Here is an 8,473-nt window from a genome sequence, read left to right as displayed (position 1 = left end):
TCTTTCTCATTTTGTGCCTCTGATGTTAGGCTCTCCTTAGCACTATATACTCCTGCTGCCTGCTCTGATGCTACTCTAATACCTCCTAGCAGTGGTATAATACATTTGGCTTGGATCTTCTCAGTTTCACCACTCTCTTGGCAGGCCAAGGGAAGTACTAAATGTACTGAAGTTGTCTGGTTTGTAACTTAGGCAAACCATGAGATAGCATTAACTTGATTTAGCTATGGAAGATTAGTCTCACAGTCATAAAAGCCAGATATCACCTTTTCTGGAAGCTCCTGATGTTCCTTTCAGAAGAACAGAATTCCTATAGCTGAACAACAGTTAACCCCTTTGTTTCCTGTAAAAATAAGTGATTTATTTTTAAATTCAGATAGTGGACTCTGGTGTTTTTGAGTGAATTATTGCAGTTGTGGATTAATTGTGCCACAGATGCCAACACACCTGAGCTGACTTGATGCAAAGTCAGTTTGGATCTGTCAGGGTTTATTAGCTCATGCTCAGTATCACTTTAATAAGCTATTTGGTTTCTAGGGCCAGATTTTATTCTTTAGCATGGTGCAAAACCTGAGCTAATAAACCCCAGGCCCATACTGGCTCTTTCCAGAGCCAACTTCCATTTGTCTGCTTTGTGCTTCCAGAACCAGAGTGCTGAGAGCCAGCTCTGATCAGCGAGGTTTATTAGCTCAGGTGTAATCCCAGGCTAGAACAAGCAGCATGTGTTTCTGCTCTGCTGCACCTGTGTGAATAAGCCTGCCTGTAGCCCACAGAAAGAAGGGGTGAAGGGAAGAAGTATGGTCTTGCAGCCCAGGCCTTCCCCCTCCCTTTGTCTTGCTTGGTGGTGTTTGCTAGCCCTGCTTTCTCACTCATGAGGCTGTGGCAGAGGCTGCTGTTCCCTTGGGTGACTTCTGTCCCAGGTGGATGGCAGTCTGGCTGGGAGTAGTGGCAGCTGCATTGCATTTCCCTCAGTAGCAGCAAGGGGGTATTTGAAATGTTTCTGTGCAGGTCAAAGTGCAGCATCTGTATGGAGGAGGCAAGTAGACTTTGCAAGTCTCTTTTCTAAATTTTAGTCTGAAGTTGAACTGCCTGCTGTGTTTACCATTATTCGTGCTCTCTTGGAAGGCTGACAGTCCTCAGAAGGTGGGCCTACCATATCCGATTTAGGCAGATAGGATTTTTCCCCTTCTGTGCCTAATATTTCAGCTTTACATTGTAAGAGTTTATCTAAAGAACGTTTTTCAAACTCAGTGTGACTTTGGTTATGAAGAACTGCCTCATTCTAATTAAGAAGATGAAATCATAATGCTCATGTTAGAAGGATTCAGAATTGCTTTATGCCGGGAGCATGATGTCTAACAGTAAAAAATGACCTTTTTGAAGCTTTCAGAACATACACCTTTGGCTAAAGGGAAAGGTGGGAGAAATTGAACCACAGCAGTAAACACCTTGGTAAGTTAGAGGCATGTGAAAGGGTTTATGACAAAGATTGTGGTTATCATAGGTTATAATCTGTGTAAGTGCACCAAGAAGATACCATCATACTGGAGACACCATGTTTTGTTAGTACTTGTTGCATAACAGAGCATTATAGAAACAATTAGCTAGTTATAACATGGCTGTAAGGCAAGTAAAACTTAGAGTGTGGGGTTTTTGTTATTTATTTTGTTTATGGAAATGGCACCATAGTTTAAATGTGGCCTTGGACAAGTTATAACATCTGACGGAAAGGCCTGTGCTGGAAGTTAGGAGTTCCTGCTGCTAGACTGCATGTTTATACTATTGAAATCTGTTGTCTCCTACTTCACTACTTGCTACAAAGTTTCTATGTGTTAAAACTACTTCCTACAAAATATTCTCATCTCTTGGTTCTGGTTTTGTTTCCTTAATGGTTACAAGGAACTGTTTTTCATGTTGGGAACTTAAGAAAAAAAGTTGTATGCAACTGTTTTATGCAGGATCTGGTATCTTAAAAAGCTAAATGAAAAGAACCACCTGGTTGTAATAGTGGACCCCTTCTAAAATGTATAGTAGTATGCTTTGTCTGGAGTATTAATATCAGTTGTTTCTGAGTGTTTTCAATGTAAACTTGGATGCTTAAAGAAGTGGCAAGGAGAGAGCTAGCTGTTGTTAATGGAATACTGAAGCATGAGCTCCTTAATGCAGGAGTATAAGCAAGGCTCATAGGACAAACAGGTGAAGAAGTGAATTTTGCAGAATTGTGTGTACATTTCCTATATGGAGGGGAATTGCTGTCTGTGTAGGTGTAGCACCCATGTACACCATTGTTGTCGATTAAGAAGGGTCTTCTGTCTTTCTTAGCTGAAGGTGTGTGTGCCTGCATGTATTCCACGCAGGGGCATAAGGAGAGGATTTTGGTGTTGGAACTGGACTGAATTCTTTGACTTTAATTGTGAACTTTTCCTGTCTGTTGTGTGCTTGAGCACCTTGGAAAGGTCATCAGAAAATAAGATAAACAGTCTGTTGTGGCTTTTTTGTATTAAAAGATTATCTTGCTAATTCTTTCTCTTGTCTTTTGAAAGACTTCCTGATTTTTCAGAATAAGAAAACACATAACAGTAGATTCTTACTGCTGTAGAAACAGGAGACTAGAAAGTTGTGTGAATACTTGCCCAGAGGAAGGGTCTGCTTTATTCAGTTCCTGAATCTGCATGACCTCTGCCTGTGTACTGCTGTTCAGTTTGAGCCCTCTGACCCCTAAACTTCCAGAGCTATACTTCCTGCTATGGCTGCGTTAGTATGCTACGGCTTTGTGTCTCCTTCAGGACATGGGCACTTAGCAATGTGACAAGTAGTTCTAGATCCCCAGTTGTCCAAGACCTGGATGGAGTATGCCCTAGGTTGCTTTTTGTTTGTAGTCCTGAATTTTCTTGGGAAAGGTGAGAGAAAGGTTGTGTGCTTAGGTCTTATTCTGAATAGGGTTAGGATCCAGACCTGGAAACTTGGACACATACGTGAGCCCTCCAGTTTAGATATAAAACTCTTATCACTAAATATTTTATTATTAGTTGCTCAGAATTCTTTTTCTGTCTTCAGCTCTTGGAAATGGTGGTATCCAGGAGGGTTTACTTCTCGTCATTGGAACTGAGTACTTAAAATGTTTGCAGCTGTGCTGCTTGGAGGTTTTCTGGTCATAAATGGTTCCTGAGGCTTGTGCTTAATCAGTTTTGTGGTTTTGAGTTTTACCAAGTTCTGTTTATTTACATTGTGTATACAAAGCCTAACTATAACATACTGTCCCTGAATGTTGTTTCTTCTCATTCTAAGACCATCCTTTCAGTAAAAGCAGTATCAATCTCCTCAAATTTTATCTAAATCAAAATTAAACATTGATATTTTAAAGAGACATGACTGCTTTGACCTTACATAACTGGTCTGTACATTAGACTTTTCTAATCTGTTCTTTGAAAACTGAAAACCATTACTTGAGGAGCTTGGTTTTGCCTCTGCTGTGCTTGCTAATGGTAATATGTAAATAAGACTTTTTGATTTCATGTACAGGGAATAGATGGGCCTTTGTTGTGGGAAAGCTATTATTAGCAAACAGTAGTAATTCTACTCTGCTTTACTTTTCACTTACTGCCATTGGGAAGAGGGTAGAATGAGAGGGTCCAAATTATTGTAGTCCTTGTCTACATTAGCCAGCAGCATGGACTGACATGAGCCTATCTATAGATAAAAGCCTTTGGTTTTGATGACCTGAGGCCCATGGTATGTGTGTTTTGGGGCTTAGTGTTTTATTTTGGACAAGGTGTAGTCTGGTCTCATGAAATGATTGCCAATATTGGACTGAGATACATTAGGTGCTTGCTTAAGTGTTCATGTTTTGGGATTAGTTTTTCATTATTTAAAAATATGTTTTTTAGCTTGGGTCTAAAGAAATAGAGTACATGTACCTTAGGATGGCCCCACAATACAAACCAAACCTCAATGAGTGCAACTGGTAAGAGATGCTTCAAGACTGAGTCTGACTCGAATCAGAAATAATGCAGACTTTGAGCACAGTGGCTGACTCCTGGCCATCGATGGCAGCCAGCCTCCCTCTGTGAGAGGAGGCAGTAAAAGAGCTGTGAGAAGATGGGGGAGCTGTTAGCTGCTGCCTGTTCTGCACATGTAGCTGTGCCATGTGCCATTCCCTCATTTCGGTGGGGAAACTTAAGTCCACAGTTAGTATGAGGTGAAACTTGTGCAGCCTTTTCTTTGTGAGACACTCGGGATTTTGCTGGAAACAAGCTTGTAATGATACATAGTCTCTGTTTTGTAAAGTACAAGTGTGTACAGAATTAAAACAAACAAACAAAAAGAGAACCTTAAAAGAAACTTCTCAAGATGTTGTTCTCCTGCAGTGAAGCAGATGACAGATTGATAGTGAACTTGTTCAGCTCATTGCAGCAGTTAGAATTAATAAAAGAAGCAGGACATGCAGTAAAGTTGTGGTAAATCTATAGTGGCTAAAAGGTCCTGAACACTTCCTTTCCTAATATAGAATCAGAAGGAATCCAGAAAACTGATTTTTTTTCTATTTTATTTCCCCCTCCCCTTTCAGATTTCTTGGCTGTTTGTTTTCAGTGTGTAACTTGAAAGTGGAGTAGAAAGCTGTGTAGGTGCCAGGGGAAGCTGTGATTCATCCATTAGATTGTGCACCATTCTGGTTCTGCAGCTGTGCAGGAACAAAAAAAAATTACACCTCTTCTCTGTGTGGCTGCTCTTCCTGAGTGTGGAGAAGGGAAGAGCTGGAAGTGGGATGTGCTCCCCTCTCCTCTCCTGCAAAGTGAGAGAGCAGGGCCAAGTGGCTGTGTGTATGGGATCAGCAAACCTCTCAACCTTTGGGAAAGCAGGGCTGTAGTGAGGAGTGGAGTTCTGCACCCTCTGGGGCCTTGAGAAGAAGTTGTATGAGCACCTCTAATGGTACCTTTCTTTGCAGCCTTCATGAAGGGCTGCTTGTGCCAATTGATCCTACCTGAAAGCAAGCTTGGATTGCCTGGAGCTATAGGATTTGTGGAGAGTGCATGAAGAGGGGCACACACTTCCCTAAACTGTTTCCTTGTTCAAATTATGCAGGTCTGGGTATTAGATTATGGGTGGTTCAGGTTGCCAAGTCAAGCCATATTCCATAACTAACATGGACTGATGCTGGGTTAGGTTTGAGGTTTTTTGCTATAGTTTTTGTTTTGTTTTGTTCTGCATTTAAAATCACCAGTACTTGACTTGCAAAGCCTAATTTATTCCTAGAAAACCGAGCCTCTCCATTGACTGTAGAAAGAAAGCAAACCTTTAGCATCTCTCTCCGTTTATGGCCACACATGGTAGGGGAACAAGGATTTTTACATGTTCGTAAGGCATGATGTTCATTTAGATACAGAGTTAAAAATAGGTCTGTTCAACCACATTCTTTTCTGGGAAGTGCAGATAGTAATTCCTGCATAAAACTAGAGCTTTGGAGAGCTGCCGCCTGATAGAGGGGAATTGTTTTGTGTCCTTCCTATGGCAAGATTTGCTTTTTTCATAATTCAGATCAGGTTTTTTATTATTTCTAGATGGCAGTTTAGGCTGGATTTTCAGAGAAGCTCAACTAAGTGGTGAACTCTTATTGGTTGGTTGGATTTGGGAAAAACTTTATTTGCTCAGCATTTTACTTGCTCTGTTGTGATCAACAGACTTTTCTCCAGTCTTTCTTTTCTAGGTAACACTTCACTTGTCTGAATCCTGCATCCAGTTAAATATTTCTAGTTGTCTCTTTACTGAGTTCTTTTAGTTTGTTCAGTTTCCTGCTTATTTGTTGTGAAATATTTTGTAAGAAAATGAGTATGTACTGTGATGAGAGGTTAAGAGAATTAAAAGGTTTGCAGACTGGGGCCTTATCCACTCCAGGAGCAAGAATAGTGTGTAACATGTGAATCTGCTGGTTTCCTTGGCATAGTAAAATGTTTGTATTGTAAGAATATGTATAATTATTAATTATGATGTCATATTAATTACTTTAAAGTGTCTCTTGGATTGTATAGTCTTAAGTATTTATGCTGTATAAACTCCAGTAAACACACCATGAGTGATAATGCCAAGTATCAAATAGCATGTTATATTCTTCTGTCTGATAAAATGATGCATCCTTTTGCTGAAGTTGGGATTTTGAAGTATTTGAGTATAGCTGCTATTAAATTCTGATAAATTTTAACATTTAGAGATAATAATATGAAGATACATAGAAAATAATATCATTAAAGTATGTTATGTTGTTGTTAGGTTAGGAGAGAAACTGGGGGTTTGTGTGTGTTTATTTTAAAAGAAATATGTATGCCAAAAGCATTGTTTTTTGTTTCCCTCCTTTCTTGGAGGTCATGTTTACATGCCAGTGTGGGAATGCATCAGATGTTTTGAAGTGGACCAGCAAAGAATTCCAACACATGCTTTTATTTGAAGTGTATTTAGGAAAAGAATTCTGTAACACCATATAGTTATGATAAAAACAAAGTTCCTGTGTAGAAAGACACAGATGGTTGTAATGCTTTCTCCATTAGTAGTGTAGAGATCATACAGGTTTTCTGCAGTTAATGCTGTTTCTTAGGATTATTTAAATAGTTTCAATTTTTTTTTTTAATAGAATGGTCTTAAAACATGGTTGTATCACCCTTGGTCACAAATGCCTCTCTCCCCTCTTTTCAACGAATGTGTAGAATTGTTGGATATATTGCTGGTAAAATTCAGCTTTTGAAAACTCGAGTGAGATACTCGGATAGAGAATCAAATCCCCAGAAAAGCATCAGATAGTGAGCACCAAATGTTCCTTCTGTTAGCATCTGGGTTTCTAGACTCCAGTATTGTGTGCTCAGTCTTGACTAACTGAAAAGACTTTCAGTGGTATCCAGAGTAAAAGCAGAAACTGAAGTGGTGAGCTAACCAGTAGGGTAATTTGGAGAACAGGGAATTCTTATAAACATTCGTCTTCACCAGGATATTTAAACCATATTCAGGTTTTTCTGAGGGAAACTGGAATTGCCTCTTTCAGAACCCACAGCTTGTTGCTTTCCAAAGAGTTTCACTGCTTTTCTTCTGGAATCGGTGGGGGATCATCACTCTGTCTTTCAACACAGCAGGGGTTAAAGGTGCCTTTGTATCACATCTTTTTGTTTAGGATGTGCACTCAACCAAGATAAGCTTTGGTTTGGTTTTCTTGTGTACTTGAGGAATAGAAATATTGAATTAATGAAATAAGAAAGACAGTGTTTGTTATGCTTTTAACACTATTCCTATGCTGCATGTAAAGGAACTTGAAATCTCTGCTGTAAGCACAGCCATATCCATGTCACAGTGTTGGTTTTTTCCCCTTTCTGTAAACTTGATGCATGCATCATTTCTCAACCATTTCATGCCAGAATCTGGAACAGCCTCATACTTATAATCCTCTTTCCAATTACTGTGTTTTCTATTATTTGCCCTCTAGCATGTATTTTGCCTGACAGGATTTACTTCTCCTATGAGGGAATTTGATATATACTCTGCCAGTGTGCACTGTGGTGAAATTTGTTGGAAGTCAGTGCATTCTGCTTAAACTCATGGTTGACTAGGTGTGCTCAAGAGGAGGAAAAAAAGGAAATTTTATGTGGGAAACAGAAAAAATCTAGTGGATGGGTACACTAGGGATAGCCCGAAAATCACAACACTGTTGTAGTGTAATTGTTATGTCAAGTATTAGAAATTCAGGAATGACATTGAAAAAATTTTGTGGACATTTAAGCACAAACCAACAACAATTGCTTGATAAAGGAGGTGCTTAAAGATGGAGCTGAAGCTAAAAGGCTAGAAACTTGGGTGCGGGATACTTTTGGGACATTTAAATTTGTTTCTTGTGAGTTTCTCACAGAAAAATAAATTTTTTGCGAATTTCAGTGCTCTACATGATCTAGATATACAATGAAATAAAGTTGTAAATGTGGTGTTACTTTTCAAGAAGTTAATTGTGAATCAAGTTAGAATAAATGATTAGTATAGGAATGAGATTGTAATGATCTTAATTCAAGAATGATAATTAATTTAATATAAACATTTTTATGGCAAGTGGAGTGAGTTATACCTGTATTTTGATTTATTTGAAAGGTCAAAAGAGAAATTTTCAGATAAACTTCTTCCATATATAATTTTGAATGTGTTGAAACCAAATGCATTCTGTATATAGAGAAGTTTTAAAATATTTACATACTTTGAAACTATTATAAACCTTTTATTTTAGGTCTTGCTCCTGCAAATATTTATATGTTCTTTAATCAGAATAACGTGACCACATGGACAGAGAAGTGCATATGTATAGATCAGTCCCAAACTAACACAAGATGTTTTGGAGGAATGTGTTTACACCTAATGATGATGATGTTGTTTTAGACTTGCTTTTGAAAAAGAATGTTGCAAATATAACCATACCATGTACCTGTCAAACCCAGCAGTAGTCTGTCTGAGA

Source organism: Acanthisitta chloris, unplaced genomic scaffold (assembly GCF_000695815.1).
Source record: "Acanthisitta chloris isolate BGI_N310 unplaced genomic scaffold, ASM69581v1 scaffold12995, whole genome shotgun sequence".
NCBI lineage: Eukaryota > Metazoa > Chordata > Aves > Passeriformes > Acanthisittidae > Acanthisitta > Acanthisitta chloris.
Note: the sequence above shows the minus strand (reverse complement) of the source record.